The 16594-nt window shown below is 43.3% G+C and overlaps 2 pseudogenes; one reads left to right on the forward strand and one right to left on the reverse strand.

Moving 5' to 3' along the window:
* Nucleotides 1–11471: 11471 nt before the first annotated feature.
* LOC146180688 (uncharacterized) lies at nt 11472–14599 on the reverse strand (annotated as a pseudogene).
* A 248-nt stretch (nt 14600–14847) lies between these two features.
* LOC146180689 (uncharacterized) lies at nt 14848–16028 on the forward strand (annotated as a pseudogene).
* The last annotated feature ends 566 nt before the right edge of the window (nt 16029–16594 follow it).

Here is a 16594-nt window from a genome sequence, read left to right on the forward strand (position 1 = left end):
CTTTCGTAATTCAACTAGGGTTAACCAGAGCTGAACCGCAACTAATGTTTTTTAGCAGTTCATCGTTCCGAAATGTTACGCTCAAAAACATACCAGGGAAATCTTTGAAGCCTTTATCATCGCCCGCAAAGGGGCTTCATGCGCAAGCATACCTTCTGCTTCGTTGTCGCGCCACGAGCTCGCCTATCGTAACTCTTAGTAATGAGCATGATATTTTTCTGTTGACGTTGTGGCCCTTCTTTTTCACTCCTATGCATCTGTCGCTCATTGTATTTATACGCTCATGCCTTTAATGCATTCAGTTGTTAGTCAGCGCTCGTGTTGTGTCTGCTTTCTTGTCCCGTCTCTTACGTTATTTCCTTCTACCATGATCAGTCACCAACTCGCCCAGCAACACACTTTAGTGAGACAGGGCATGGGGCCTTCGTCTTGCTATATCTCACTTGCTGCCCAGGTGTTCAGGTTTCGGTCGCCGGATGAAGAGAAATCGGTGCCCGAACGAAGGAGAATTGGCATCTGGGTGGTCACTCTCGGTCTTCGTTCGAAGTCACCTCAAGTTTGCCGATGATGTAGGCTAAAATCATTTCAGCTTGAAACACTTGAAATGTGCTTGAAACACACGTGACCGAGCGCCTATACAGAGGTGAAAGAACTACATGCTTATTAAATAGTTCTCGTATTCAGTATCAAAGAGTACCCTACTGAAAAAATTGTATGAGGCTATAACCTCACATTTTCTCACACAGGCTCACTAAATTCACGTAAGAAATCACATACAAGTCGCATATAATTGCGTAAAATCTCATAGTTTCTTGCACATTAACATAATTTATGGAAGATATTTTATGATAATGATATGCACCGTATGAGAGTCTATGTGATTTGATGAGATTGTGTGAAGTTGTTGCCCCGTAGAACTTTTCGTTTTTCTGTAGGGTATTTTCATTGATTATGAATATATATACGACAGGTGAATAGACGAAATTAGAAAGCGACTAAAAACAATTTAATTGAATGAAACCTGGAGATGCTGGCCAGCGGTGAGGTGAACCAGGAATGCTACTACTGGGAAAAATGGTGGTAAAACGGGATTTAGAGTGTTAATCGTGCACGATGATGTCACAGCACAATGAACTGCGTGAAATGATCCGGGTTATAGAGCAGACAACGCGCACACAAGGTGGCACTAGTCTCGCGCTGCAGCACACGCCTTTGCGCACACACCTTTTGTCGTAGCACAAACTGTCCGCAGTTGCGAAGAATTCTACACTCTCCTATCCCTGCATACTCACATGTACGTGCAATAGTCATATGTACACAATTTCTTTTTGAAGAATGAATGAGTAAATTTCTTAATAATACAAAAGCATTTTTATATTATATTGGTGAGGCCAAAGCATGGACGTGGGATGTAGACGCTAAAGGTGAAGCCATGATTGTGTCTGCAAATCTTAGTGCGGTGTAGCAGTATGACTTTCCATTACAGTGAGGTTCAGGTGTGAGCAGAGAAAGTGTGAGATATATTCCTCCTTCCTTTTCACTAAACCAATTACTAATACTAGGATATCTAAAAAATAAGAATAAATAGTAATTATTGCAATTGAAAACAATAAAATTTACTACTTAATGTTGATGAATAATCACAATAGTAAATAAACAGAATAATATAAAACAAAACAAAAATAACAAAAAAGAAACAAAATGAAATATCATAAAGTAAATATGAACAGATTAAAAAGTCAGACAAGAAAAAAAATGACAAAATCGGAGTGGCTCTCGCGTGCTGTGCGATGTCGACGCACGTTAAATAACAGGAGGTCGAAATTTCCGGATTCCTCGTTTAAGGCGCCTTTCATAGCCTGAGCAGCTTTTGGACGTTAAACCATACAAACGAAACTCATCAACACAAAGCGGTGTCTGCAGTGACCTCTTCAGCAAAGTCTTTGGTAGATGGATTCTCAGGGCCTTATTTGAAGGCTGGAGGAAGAAAGAAAAAATACTTGAAAAAATCTCAAAGTGCACAGTCATGACCCGGCTCACACGCAAAGGCACTTTCGTGTTCGTACTTTGCTTACGTTTATGTAATAAAAAAAAGGATAGTTTCTAGCAAAATGACTTGAACCTGTAGTTTCCAAAACATTTACAGCACTCTGAGCTCTTGGAAGCCCTTGAAGGGTTGTTAATTTTATATCATTTTCTTATGCATGCAAGTGCTGACTAAGAAGCTTATTTAACTGAACGTTAAAAACCTCGAGTAGATAAAACGGGCATGGGCAGTTCGTGCAATGCGAAGGGAGGATGACCGATGTTCGCAAGGCTAATAAATTGAATTGCAAGGGAATTGGCGTGGCAGGGGACAAAGAATGGCGGGCGAATGCGATTAGACAGCTGTCACATGAGCAGAATAGTTGGAGGCATGTTGGAAAGACCTTTGTCCTGCAATTGGTATGCCCGGACAATGATCGTGACGATGAGCCTCAGAACGTTGCAAAAAAGCGGCCAAGGAGCAATTAGGCCTTACGTGCGGAAATGGGAAACTTTGCAAAGTTTCCTCACGCAGCATGTGAATTCGTCCGCTACTAGGCTCGTGAACTTCGCTCGCTTTCACACAGATGGATTATGTGTATGACGCATTTAACTAGGTTAACTTTAGGAGCACTAAAGATGAAACCTTATGAAGATGACAATGTTGACTGCACAGCGCGATAGTGTTGCATTCTTACGCGGGACGTGATCGCTTGCGGCGATATAATGTAATGCTTTTGTGATTGGGCCAGGGATGTTGTTCTGTTCCTTTTGATGCGGGTTAAAAACTCTGTCGAAACAATGTGTTTAATTTATTGACAGTTCATGAGAACACGCTCTGTTCAAAAATCCTCTTCACGTCACTCACTAGCCAAGATATGTTTTCGCACTAAAATCCTGACTCCTTATTTCGACAGGCCAGTAGCTCAACCAGCTAGCAACCGCAGCACGGATAGGCTGCTTCTACACGGGGACGCCGTGGTATCACGACTAGCAACGACAGACGAGAAGGAAAAGGGCTCGAATTCGGCATTCCCCGCACAGTTGCGTGATTATTTGTTTTGGAGTGCTCCCTTGGGTGTTGGCACCCGTCATGTATCGAGCTCGAGGGCGCGGGGTGAGAAAACGCACAGAACTGAATTGCGCAGAGATAGCTCTACTCAAAGCAATAGACGAGTTTCCTGCGTCGGTATTTGACCTTAGCCAAAGTCAAGGTCGAACATTCGCAGTCAAACTACAGTGACATCAGTATTGACACGTGAGCGGCATAAATCGCATCAACATTTGACCTTGAGCCATGTGCCAAATGGTGGTCGGCCGATGATATGGAGTAGCACTGATAAGTCGATGGGTGGTGTGAGTTAATGATACACATGCTGCAACAAAGCTGAAAGGAGGTACGAACTTGCTTGAAGGGGATACGAAATAAGATTCCAGGGTTCTTGGATGCCGAATCGAGCATCCTCCTGCTAGTCCATGCTGTCGTATTCTTACAGCTTGCAAAAGGTGAGCTTTTATACCTACTTCGAAGGGTCGCTTATGGCTAGCAGCTGGATACCGTGCTCTGTGAGGACTATATTCGTAAAGATTGCGCAATTACTTAGTATAATTCTCATTGATTAGGGGCTCAGCACATTGGATAGTGAAGCTCGCAATGCTGTAAATACCTTCCACAACTAAAGGCAGAATCAACTTACACAGCGGATGTACTTCGTGAGAAACCGAATTCGAGGCCGACCGCGATGGCGAGCCAACAGAAATACGGAAACTCCAGAACAACGGTAATTACAACTGTCAGAGAACCAGGAACGGACCCGTGAACGAAAGTGCAAGAAGCGCACTGCAGAAGCCTTCGCTCAAACCGGCGCCCAGTCATCTGATGCCGCAAACGAATGCCAAACTCACAGCATAATGAAGAGCTATCATTCGACCTTCAATTTCTGGTTCAATCAAGTTAGACCACTGCTAAGTTTAAATAATAATAATAATAATAATAATAATAATAATAATAATAATAATAATAATAATAATAATAATAATAATAATAATAATAATAATAATAATAATAATAATAATAATTAATAATAATAATTGATTCAAAGGAAAGGAAAGGCGCAGTATTTGTCACATTTGTTCTGTGGACCCCTGGATCGGGCCGTAAAGGGAAGGGAGGAAGATGTGAGTGAAAGTGGGAAGAGAGAAATGGGAGCCGTAGGGGAGGGCTACGCAGTAATTTCGTCCACCTGGCGACCTTTAACGAGCACTGACATCGCACAGCACCCAGACGCTCCTCCGTTTCGCCCCCTCGAAACACAGCCCCCAGTGGTTAGGCTCGAACTCGGGTACTCGGGAACAGTAGAGAGATTTAGCATACCGCGATCCGCGATACGTCACCGCTATCCGCCACCGTGAGGCGCTGTGCGCATGCGCGGGTTCTACCGCGGCGGTACCGCGGCGGTAGCGGCGGTACTGCGCCGCTACTAGCGCCGCCTGTTCTGCGAGCCAAAGACGAAAACGCAGGCGGAAATTTAGCCAAGCCCGGCTGAGCCAAGGAGTTTCCTGCGCACGTTTTACGCATGTTGTTTTGTTGTGGGTGTGTTGTGGATGCGCGCATCCTTATTTTGCCAAGCACCCACATCCAGCAAGCCCCATGTCTGCCAATAAGGAAAATATTCCACCCAATGCCGCATGCACAAGGAGGCATTTCAATTTAGCCTCTGATATATTACTTCTCCATGAAGTGATCGAATTACGACCATTTTCAGAATCAGCAAAGTGGGCCGATGTGGCCGCTAATCTGAATTTGATAATCCCGGGGTCCGATTATACGCCACGTAGCGTGAAAGAAAGATTGGATTTGCTGCTGGCCCATTTCGAAAGCCAAGACTACCTCAATGGGAGACGGTAAGTAATAAATTAAGTTGTCACACTCCTTCAAAATGCGAAGTGGCGAGGAAGTATATACTTATATATATATATATGTGTGTGTGTGTGTGTGTGTGTGTGTGTGTGTGTGTGTGTGTGTGTGTGTGTGTGTGTGTGTGTGTGTGTGTGTGTGTGTGTGTGTGTGTGTGTGTGTGTGTGTGTGTGTGTGTGTGTGTGTGTGTGTGTGTGTGTGTGTGTGTGTTTTATATAATGGTTGTCATTCCAACTAGATCTGGCACAGAAGAACAGTACAGTGAATGGGAAAAACTCCTCCAAGAAGCTTCGGACATTGCGCGGGAGGCCAAATATAAAAAAAAAAGATGTGCGACGCAAGGGCGCCAAAAGAGCTGCGCAATGCGAGGCCCAGTCGCAACCTACTGCTCGCTGCTCGCGCGGAGATCAGCAACGAAATGCCGTGGCCGAAAGGATGGCTGAGGCGATGGAAGCCTACACAAACAAAGATACAGGTGAGAACCCCTTGTGTGAAGGAAAAATAAATGCTCGGGTTCTACTTGTGTTTCGTTTGCATTATACAACAGTACATTTTGACGTGGGGCGTAGTTACGGCGTCGGTGACATCTGTACGAATTGCTTGTTAAGTGTCGTATTTCCGTCTATCTACAACATGCTGTCCTTCAGAAGGCACGAAGTGGTGTTCTGGTGATGGGTCTGCGGGTAGAAATAGCTGTCTCCTACTCCAACCACAAGTGCTGTTTCTCTCTCAACTTTGTAATCACTCTGCCGAGCTGTAGATCATTTCACTAAGTTTTCATTCCTTGAAATGTACTTTGTTGCCCTCAAAGCATTAATAATTCCCTCTCTGCATTGCGTGTCCTGCCGAAATCAATTTCCACTGAATTCTGCAGGAACATTATAAGTGGAAGTTTATTCTATAATCTGCAGTGGAGTCCGTCTCATAGAATTTTCTGCTATTATTTTCTTTTTAATGGCTTGCTGTGTTGTCCGAAATCTAAATAATGTTAACCTTCAACTCAGCCGCACATATGTGCATTACCAGGATACATCGTGTTTATGCTTTCTTGTGATACAGCACACCGTTGCTCATAAGCTTGGCAGTGCTGCAAAACGGTTTGCAGCCAGTTATCATATTTTTTTCATGCATCGATCTGCAATCATTGCTTGGTCTTGATAATGTACTCTGCCTAAGTTGCGCTAAGATTAGGAACCTACCATTTTATTCCCTTAAATGTCAGTTGCATTGACTAACAATTCTGGAAAGTGAACGCCCTTGAAGGCATTCAGGAGTACCTCGTCTACCATGCAATATTCATTTTATGACTCCACCCAGCCGACGCTGCGCTGTTCAATAGCACGTTTCATATGTTCACATTGTGAAGCAGTGCTCCACACTCTTTATGAACACATAGGCCCACTCAAAGGCAGTGTTGTACATTACCCACAAAAGCACAGCTTGTGCAAATATGCAATAGAACCTGCATTTTATGCAGCGATGCGAGCATAGAAGCCAAGTCAGTGTCCAAATCAAAACTTTAGATGACTGTCTTTCAACAATAACAGGCTGTCTATGCAAAGGAGCGCAGGTCGAATTGATAATTGAATACACGTGAATACATTGGGTGTTATTGTGTAGAAGCAGCAAAGGCTGTTTTGCATCAAAGACAAGATTGGAGAAGTCTCACTGCTGTGCTGAGAGACTATGGGGTTTTGATGTGTTTGTCTGACATTTCCTCTCTCAAATATAAAAACATAACTCACACAAAGGCTACTATCTCATTACTCTTCTAGGAGTAATTGAAAGGTACGCTTTCATAATCAAGTACTGTAAAATTTGATTCTTCTGCATAAATATAAAATTCTTTGCGACCACTTCATGTTGCTGTTAGAAACGTGCTGTCCATTTTCAAGAGTAGAAATATACGTGCAAGCTGCGCAAGTGTGGCATGAGAGTTCAGTGCAAAATTATTGCTACTGACACAGCTTCTATTTGCCAAGCGTCGTCTTTACAGGAACAGTTTGTTGCTGCTTACTTGATTCCATGTAAAATGCCATTATCAGGCAATATTTACTTTCTCTACTTTGTCACCAACTAGGCATACATGACTGAGACCGATCACAACTATTTTTTTCCATGTGTTGTGGCTGTTGCTATATGCTGTATAATAGCTCGAAATAACTGTTATACTGCTTTTCTGACATGAGGTATTAATTATATTCAGCCAGTTGCTTTTGTTTAATTACAGACAGTGTGATAACAGGTGTAAAAATTTATATACTGCGGTAACAGTCTTGCTTTCTCACACTTTTCATGTAGCACTACACTTCCAACGTGAAGAGCTGGTCTTATATAGTTGCTGTATATTGCAGCATATTTAAACCTATTTAAAATATGAAATATCACCTATTTTTGAGATTCAAGTCCTTTGAAAGTTTCTCTGCTGCCTACCTCGAATTAGCTTTTTGCGCAATGCAATCGACTGCTGTATTACCAGTAACTATGTTTTATTCATTATAGACCAAGGCGACGACAGCCATCATGCAAGTAGTGCAGAGGCACTGCTGGGGTCAATGTACACTGAGGCACCAGGCAGAAGACGTTGCCTCTATGCCTCACATGGAGCAGTCTCCTGGACCATCCAGTCAACCTTGCGAAGACCTGCCTTCACAAAGGACATCAAACAGTCCTGCATCCAGCACACCACGTCTGCTTCAAGCAAGAGGTTAGATGCCATAAATTTACTTTGAACATTGTCCAACACAGTGAATGCAGCTCTTTGGATGCAGTTTTCCTGCCTTGTCTAATTGCATGTAATGCTAAAACACTCTGACTAGTCCTGCTTACAGCCAATGACAGACAGTCTCTTCAGTTTTCAGGTCAGATATTTAATTTATGAAGATAGCTGCTAAGTGCTGAACAAAGGCCTAGAATGCTGTGTTTTGTTTTCCTTCCTAGATATTTGCAAACATGCCTGTTCAATATGCACAAAAAAGGCTGCTCAGTAAAAAGCAAGTTTGTAGATGGGCCATTCTATCCAAATATCCAAGACCCCAAAAGCAACTATCGCAAAAAATATGTAACAAATAATTAGGTGTATTGGCGATAAAATGGATGGCCCTTATCGAACTATTTTCTTAAGAAATATTTCCTCCGTAAGCACTGTGATGTTTCTGCAAAGAACAACTTTGAAACAGTATGCTATGGAAAACATTATTTCAGAATATTTCTCTTGCATTGTTCTTTCATATGGCTCTTTGAATGAAATTACGTAAGAATTGTACAAATTCTTCAGTAAAAAGGACAAAAATGTGGAGTTACGGAGTTACTATGAAATTTTGTACAATAACCTTGGTAATGTCACGGGCAAAACATTTGTTTCATGCATTCATGCATTCATGTTGATGTAGTTCATGAAAGGAACATTCAAGGACTTGGTGAAGCAAGATGTACATCAAGTAAATGCTTTTATAGCACTTTATCACAGTAACAGGAAAAAAATTTTGGATCTCTTCTACCATAAGATCAGTAATTTATTTGCACAATGAAAGCCTTCACAAATTCAAACTGCCAGTGCATGGAATGCTTAGGGTGGCATAATGAAACAAATGGCGACAATAACAAGATTATCATGGTGATATCATGGCGGGATTAAATCACAAGAGGGTGTTTTGGAATCCACATGACCCAGAAACAATCTAAAGATACAGTAATCTAGATGCCAAGTTCCAAAATAGCAGGGAAAAGGAAAAATGACTTCGAAATTCACATTGCCAACTGCAATCATAGGAACACAATTCAACTTCAGACCGCAACAATTCAACTTCAGACCAGCAATGGTTTCATTCTTTATGCTCAGACCACACAGTAATCTGATAGTGAAAAAATGCATTTAAAGAAATTGGCTTCAGTGCTTACATGTTTGAAAAGGTGAACTAAAGTGGGTAAGAAAATGGCAGTAAAATGAGATAAGAGAACAGAAATTGTTTTGTTGGCAACGATAGCCTACAAGATATGTTATGTAAACCCTTTGAAGCACATAATTCTGGTGTCAAATCCCAGTAAAATGCTGCCTCCGTGTCAGAGGCAGTTATGCAAAGTTGGCCACAAAGGGCCCCTTCAAAATTCTCGCAGCAATGCTTTGTTGACTTGCCTCGGTACCCGAAGCCACCAGAACGAGATATGGCCAACTGACGGAAATATGGTGCTTACGGCGAATTTACATTAATATGTATTGACACAGCATAAAAATGGCTGCTCTGCACTCACAGTGTTCACCATTACAATGAAAATACCGCTCATGTAATGCCTCTAGTGGTGTTCTAGGTACCAAAAAGCGGGGATCCTGCAGTCTAAGCTGACCATCTTTTCTGGTGTTTGTTTTATCTAGCATTTCGTTTCTTCTGCATAGAACAAGTGTCTTGATATGCTTATCGCTTGTTTACTTTTTGTGCTGACGGTGTTTGTTTAGCCTGGCTCAGGACCTTTTCTTTTATTCCGCATTAATTAAGTGTTGATTTGTTTATCGCGTGTTGATTCTCTGGTGTTGCCTAGACGCTGCCTTATATATGGGGCTGCGGACTCGTCAAGCCGCCAAGTGGCAGCTTTTTTTCCGTAGCCCTCCATCTGTATAGCACCTGATGGAAATAAAGATTTATCATTTATCATGTTCAAATTTCTTGTCGCAGTCATACGCTTGTTACCTCCCAGATACAAACAATGTACGAAATTATAAGAATAGAACCGAGTCGATAGGTTATTCACATTTCTTTTGATCGCCCCTGTACATCATTTACACCTCCAGTCCTGAACGCACAGAGCAACAACCATAATTACTTTCCAGCCATGCCAGCGCGGCACTCGCAGCTCTAGCATCACTGACTCATTGGTTGTCATGGACTTAAAATTGCTACGATACTTTTTAATTGCCATCTCAATGACTGCGCTCATAAAATAATTTCCAAGAAGAGTTCTGTCATGCATTTAACTATGCTTGATTTCCACTGGTGGCATGTTGACTTTTTTTCTGCACAGTTTATTTTTTGGTGATAACCAGCTTCATGTAGTAGGTGCCACCTTTTCCAGTCTTCAACATGAAAAAAAAACGTCCACAAGTTAGGGATTCAGGAAACCTCTCTCAAGGCTACCGGTCTGGCTGAATATCGAACCTACTGCCTAGCATGTGACACACATTCTTACGTCACCCCCTGAGAGCACAGTAGCGACTTCATGGTTGTGTCACACAGAAACTGACAGTAGTGGTGCCTGGCAGATACAGGATTTTTATAGCTTTGACATGATATCAATCTGTGGGATAAAGGTTGAAATTATGCACACATGGTAAGGAGGCCAGCTATGCCTATTGACTGCACTGCACCTTTAACAGCTCATTGTGTTTTGCAGGTGCACATCGAGAGAATGTTAACACACTGGCATATCTTAGGATGCGCGGCCAGCGGACACAAGTGATTGACGAAAACTTCCTGGCACTTGAAGAAAAGCGCCTTGCGCTGGACATGCAGCGGCATGAAAATGACGTAATTCAAAGGGAATTGAACAGAAAAATGCAAGAAAAACAATGGCAGGCTATTATTGTCAATCAAGAAGCGCAACTGAGGTTGCTTCATGCACTTACAGAGAAGTTGTTGAGGTCAAACTCTGCAGACTCTGCATAATTAGGATATTAAATAATAAGTGTTCTGTTGTATTCCACACATGGCAATTTTTATTGCATTTGGATAGTGAATTGATTACGCAGTATAAAAGGGTGGAGCTAACACTTATAGACCTTATGAAAATTTACTGCCACCTATCGGTCATCGCACGCGTTTCCGCCATGTTTAAGGGTAGCTGAATTGAAGAGCGGGATAGCGTGGCCAGTTGCGTTAATGCTCGTTGTCGCCGATAATGTTGATATACTGCTGCGTCCCTTGTTGTACGCAGAACTAAAATTAGGCTATAGAAGAAAAGAACCATCAAGTTATATCTCTTGAGCTTTTGTTTTCTTGAGGCTTGTGTTAATCTGCTTTGCGTGGTTTTTTTGACAGTACAGTATCGCTTTACGAAAAATTGGAATGTAGGTAGCGTGGACGAGTAAATCGTCTATTATTCTGTCATATTTTACTCTTAATGCGAACAAATAGCACGGAAATCACAGCACAAAGCAGATGCAACCAGCACGACGGTAGCAGCCGTAAACGCAGCCGACTCACTAAACCCTTCAACATGGCGTCGCGTAGCACGGTTCGCTGAAGGTTTGATAGATAGCAGCAATTTTGCATAAGGTCTATGCAAGAGGGAATCGTGTTGATCTGGACAAGCTACCGCCTGTATTTGTTCAAAGAGAACGTCCCTTTACAGAACATTTGCCACCAGACTAAGACACCTCCCTCAATCCTTATTCATTTTGTTTTGTGATGTCAAAAGCTCTATATTTCAGCTTGCACTCTATGATGCTATAAACTCATGACTGCACTGACCAAAAATATGCGGACAATGACTGCAGTTACAAAACGCTTGAAATCTGAAATGCATGTCTACGGTTGTGTTATTCATCATTAGCAAATGGGACAAGGTACTCATCAAGTGATGGTGGATCGAGATCAAAAACACTGCTCACTTGACTGCCATACAGCTAAGTATGGCAGTTTGTCAGCAATGTAGCAACCTTGTATATTCTACCAATCATTTGATGAGAGATTTTTTGATTCTTATGAAAATCCACAAAAGCGAAATCTGTGGCCACATTTTTGAACCCGCACTCCACTGCCTGACGAACAGTACTCATTTTTCTATTAAAGTACGCTCCATGCGGCTGCAAATGTAGGCCTCCAAAAGGCTTCATCAGCAGGGGTCGCAGGGGATAGGCAGGATCTCCGTAGATCAGAAACTTTGCACCACCGGCCACCTTTTCCAGGTTGTCGTAGAGGTTTGTGTCTTTGCGAATACCTGGAAAGTATTAAAACAATGGGTTGCACTACCCGCCATTTAGATATATTGCACGCTACACCTAGAAGACAGTCATTATAGCTACAAACACAAGCCTGCATTTCTAATGAAAGTAGTCCAACCAGATGTACAATTTTCACAAATGTGGGTAGTGTGCAATTTGCACAAATGTGGGCTATGTAGCTGAAGCTAAACTGGAATAATGTTTTCATCTTCTAAATGGACCATAAAGTTGGGTACTTGATTCAGAAGTATGTGAATGTTCAATGTATTTTCATCACAAGTAGGTTTGATTAAAGGCTTGGCTAAATGAGTGAGTCCACCCAGTATTGTGTAAGACTGAAGGAGTTTCTTACTCAGTGAGAGATCATGCTGAACAGAAGCTACAGGTATTGCAGAAACGAGGAGGTCTGGAGCAGATCTACAGAGCAAGGGGACCACACTATTGGTGATCGTGCAAATCAACAGAATGGTTATACATTGTGGAGAGTACAACGCTAGCTGAACAGAAGCTACAGGTATTGCAGAAACGAGGAGGTCTGGAGCCGATCTTCAGAGCAAGGGGACCACACTATTGGTGATCGTGCAAATCAACAGAATGGTTATACATTGTGGAGAGTACAACGCTAAAAAGGCCGATCACTATCCATTGCCTCCATTAGAAGACATTTTTACGACATCAGCAGGAGGGGACGTGTTTACGTTACCTGACCTGGACAACTGAATATCGGCATATTCATGAACCCTCCGAAAATTAAAATTTACGTGCACTCAGGACTGTTGAAGTGTCTGCACATGTATTATGGAATTTCAGACAGTCCTAAAAATTTTCAGTAAGTCATGAATGAGGTGCTGAAGTATATTCTCTAGACGGCAGCAAGAATATGCCTCTATACTACCTATTCCGAATTAAACAGGGCATTCACACTTGGAAAAGAGGCACTGGCAGTCGTGCACGGAGCGAAGCGCTCCCAACAGTATTTTCGGCCGTACAGTCAACGTCTACTCAGCCTACTCAATTCGCACAGCAGTCCATGATGTTCTTTAGGTAGTTCCAGAACCTGACAAGAGTTCGAGAGCTGCAGCACAACCAGATGGAGACCAGAACAAGCCTATGATTTCACAGGTGGAAGCCTTGAACAAAAGCCTGCAACAACGCTGTTAATCAGCAGTGTGGAAAACCTGTGCCATCTCCCCTGTTCGTCAGTGATGAAGCATGATAGTCGAATAGCAACCAGAATGCTAAGGCTACAATTGAACAAAAAAGGAGATGAAAGATTGTTGTGGGTTTAGTGCTAAGAAGCTTGCTGTCAGTTCACGTATGTGACTTGCCGCTTCAATTGAAAGCCAGTTCTTCCCCCTGCACATGGAAAGACTTACTAGCATCATTCCACATCAGAGATAAAAATACTTTAAAGGATATTGAACACAGCGCAGAAATAATAAATAAGAAATGCCGGAGAAAATAACACTCTGAATGAGAACAGCATGGATTAGAAAATGAAATGCGAGTTGATGTCTTTCTAGCTAGAATTAAAAAAAAAAGAGAATTATACATAGAATACGTAATACAGCACAGACTAACACTAAGCTATTGACGAAGCGGCAGTGCAAACACTCAGTCGCAACAGGCAGAAAATCAGCTGGGGTGACGTGCATAGAAAATACCCAAGCAGATAGCTACAAGATAGCTACTTGCAGAGAAATTAGACACAGATCTGTTCTGCATTGGGCTTCGGTGATTATGACAACACATGTGAGTGGTCAAGGCTATGTTAGTGATAGCTAAGCACATGAGAATAATTGATGAAATAAATACAGTCTAGGTCCCCAGGTGAATAACAGCCAGCCGGCCTACCAAACATAATTGGGGCATAAAGTTGGATGAAGAGTTAACAGACTATATAACAAATGCAATATAAGCGTCGAAAAGTTACTGTGCTTGCCTGCATCATGGCGCCGCCCAGCTAATGGGCCATCTAGTTGGCAGACTATCCCATTGGCGCACATGACGGCCTGGTATTTCTGTACGTGTTGGCGCTTACGCCGCGAAAAGTGTTCTTGCTGGTCTGTTGTCGGTCGGCAGATCCGACGAGCAGTGCCGTCAATAAAACCCCAGCACCGCTTCAGTGGGGCGCCTTTTGCATACACAGCCTGGAATAAGAAGGTGGAACCAAGTCTTTTATAACACGATGTGTTGTTCTCATTCAAAATTGAAGCGCAGTGAAAATTTTTGAAACAAATCACATTCTCACCTCGGTGAACAGCTCCAAGCTGTTAATATTCAGCCACTTGTGCGTGGTCAAGTCTGCCAGGAGGTGTCCAAAGTAATATTCAATATGTGTCATTACTTTGGACACCACACTGGAGACAACCGTGGCGTGCCGACCGCACACTTGCTCCAGGTCGCAAAGGCGATTCGGGTACGCCAGGCGACGCAGCGTCATGCACAGCGCCTCATGTCCCGGCACCGGTACACGCTGTGCACTTCGCACGATCTGCGGCATGAGTAGTTCACTTGCGAGGTAGTCTAAATCAACTTTTTCGACTTTTTAATGTTGAACAGTCCATTGCAGGCACGTTGATAAGCCCATACTGGGCGACGCTACGTCGGGGCACTGACTCCGCGGGGAGCGCCGACTCTGCCCGGAAAAAAATCTCTTCTATCTCTGGCCATGTGAGAGCGTCCAATAACATTGCATCATTTAACACGCTGTATCGAGCCATTGCGACTGATATACCTTGGAAATACCATGCACCTTGTACGAGCGAGCACTAAATGGATCTTTTCGCTGTTTTAAACAAGCGCGCTTGGCGCTCATTGGCTGCTCCCGCGCACTTTCCGGCGAAGGACTTCCGGGCATGTTTCCCGCAGCTTTTCACGCAGTGCGATACCGGTGGCATGGAGAGTTCGGATGGCGTGAATGCCCACCGAATCCGTGTTTGCGTTTGTTACGTTCACATTACACAAAAAAATGTCCTGCAGCTATTTTAAGAAGCTAGATGCCAAGGCGCAAGGCCGATACCGAGCGAAGCTTTCGCTTCGAGGCGAGGAGCTGCCCGATCCGCTTGACGACGACGTTCTGTGGTTTGTCTTCACGTCAGGCCCAAGGAATCTTCCCCCCCCCCCCCCCCCCCGTTACAGCAGGTGATGTTTACCTGTACCTGGTCGAGGGAGTATGTTTTTATACAAATCTTACAAGATGGGAGACGCCTACAACATGTTCATCAGCGGCAAGGTGAAGCAGCTCAAGTCCTTCAAGGTGGGAAAGCGCGGCGACGGGATCGTTAAGATATCGGCGACTGTGCAAGCCAGCCAGACACTGTCCAAGCAGTACCAGGCATGGTGCGTCGTGAAAGACGACGGCACTGTCGAAAGTGCTCATTGCACATGCATGGCCGGGTAAGTAGGCGATTCAAAATGCGAAGCGCAATGCGGTAGCTCCCTTCTGTTATTTTTTGTGCATGTGTGTGTAATCCGATCAGATACAGAGAACCGAGGCTGAATTTCACAGTTCCAAAAGTTCTGCGGAAATCACGATAGAACCTAAAGAAGTGCGAATGCTTGCACAACCACCCGTGTGTAATAACATTTTCGAAGCAGTAAGCGAGTTATGAGGTATTAACGTCCTGAAGCGACTCGGGCTATGGGGCGTCGAGGGCGTAATTTGACACCTGGGGCTTTTCAACGAATGTCGACAAGATACAGCACACGAACGGTTTTGTATTTTGCCTTCTTCAACGGCGTCCGTGGCCGCGTTTTGAAGAAGCGGGATCTGCTACCGAGCGGCAAATCCCTAAATCAGCGCGGCGGGTGGAAGCAGTCAGGGGAATTCCGTGTTACGATGGGTACCATCATTTTCGGCCCTTAACTGCGTGACAACAGCATTCATTCTAAATGAAGCCGGTTGTGGATGGGAAAACTGATGATATTCTATGCTGTAATATTCTGTCGTACAAAACTCTTCCACTTTTTGATTGGTACATTTGTCATCATTCAATATCTTTGCTTATGAATTGCTTAATTCTTAGTTATTTCCAATGCAACTTTCAGCCTTGGGGAATGCTGCACACACGTGGCTGGCTGTTCAGTGTCGAGGAAACTCTGCAATATGGCGTGAACGACCCATCTCCAACCGATGTTGCCTGTAAATGAATTGAGGCATCAAAGGGAGGCAGAGTAAGTGTTTATTTTTATTCTGTCACATACAGGGCTTTCAGCGAGTACTTACAAAGCACTAAATTTTTGCAGGCAGCACCGGTCTCCGAAATTCAATTTTTTTAACCAAAAATAGGCCACGCACCACCCTAAGTCAGTGCAACTCAAGACCACACAAAACCAACTTTCACAGGTGAACAAGTGTCCAGCTTTCGGCACCAAGTGAAGGTAAGCCACTCGGACTGATTTGTTTTTGGTGCACAAGTGAAATTGTATTCTGATCTTCTATTGCTTTAAAGGTCACCAGTGTTTACTGTGCTGTAAAGAATCATATGCGACTGCATCAAAACTAGGGCACTAATTTGAATATTATTTTTCAGGAAATCGCACCAAACACTTTGCTCCTCACATCCATAACAGACAGCGAGGACACGGACTCCGCCCCTGAGACAACTGCCCACGATCCTGTACCATCAGCTAGGCGTCAGCAGATTTTTGCAAAACTGCCTCTTAGTGAAATCTACAAGAACACTGACATCGACATGGCCAAAAAGTGCAGCTGA

This window comes from Amblyomma maculatum, chromosome 8, assembly GCF_055883805.1.
Source record: "Amblyomma maculatum isolate TAMU_Amacu chromosome 8, ASM5588380v1, whole genome shotgun sequence".
NCBI classification, from domain to species: domain Eukaryota; kingdom Metazoa; phylum Arthropoda; class Arachnida; order Ixodida; family Ixodidae; genus Amblyomma; species Amblyomma maculatum.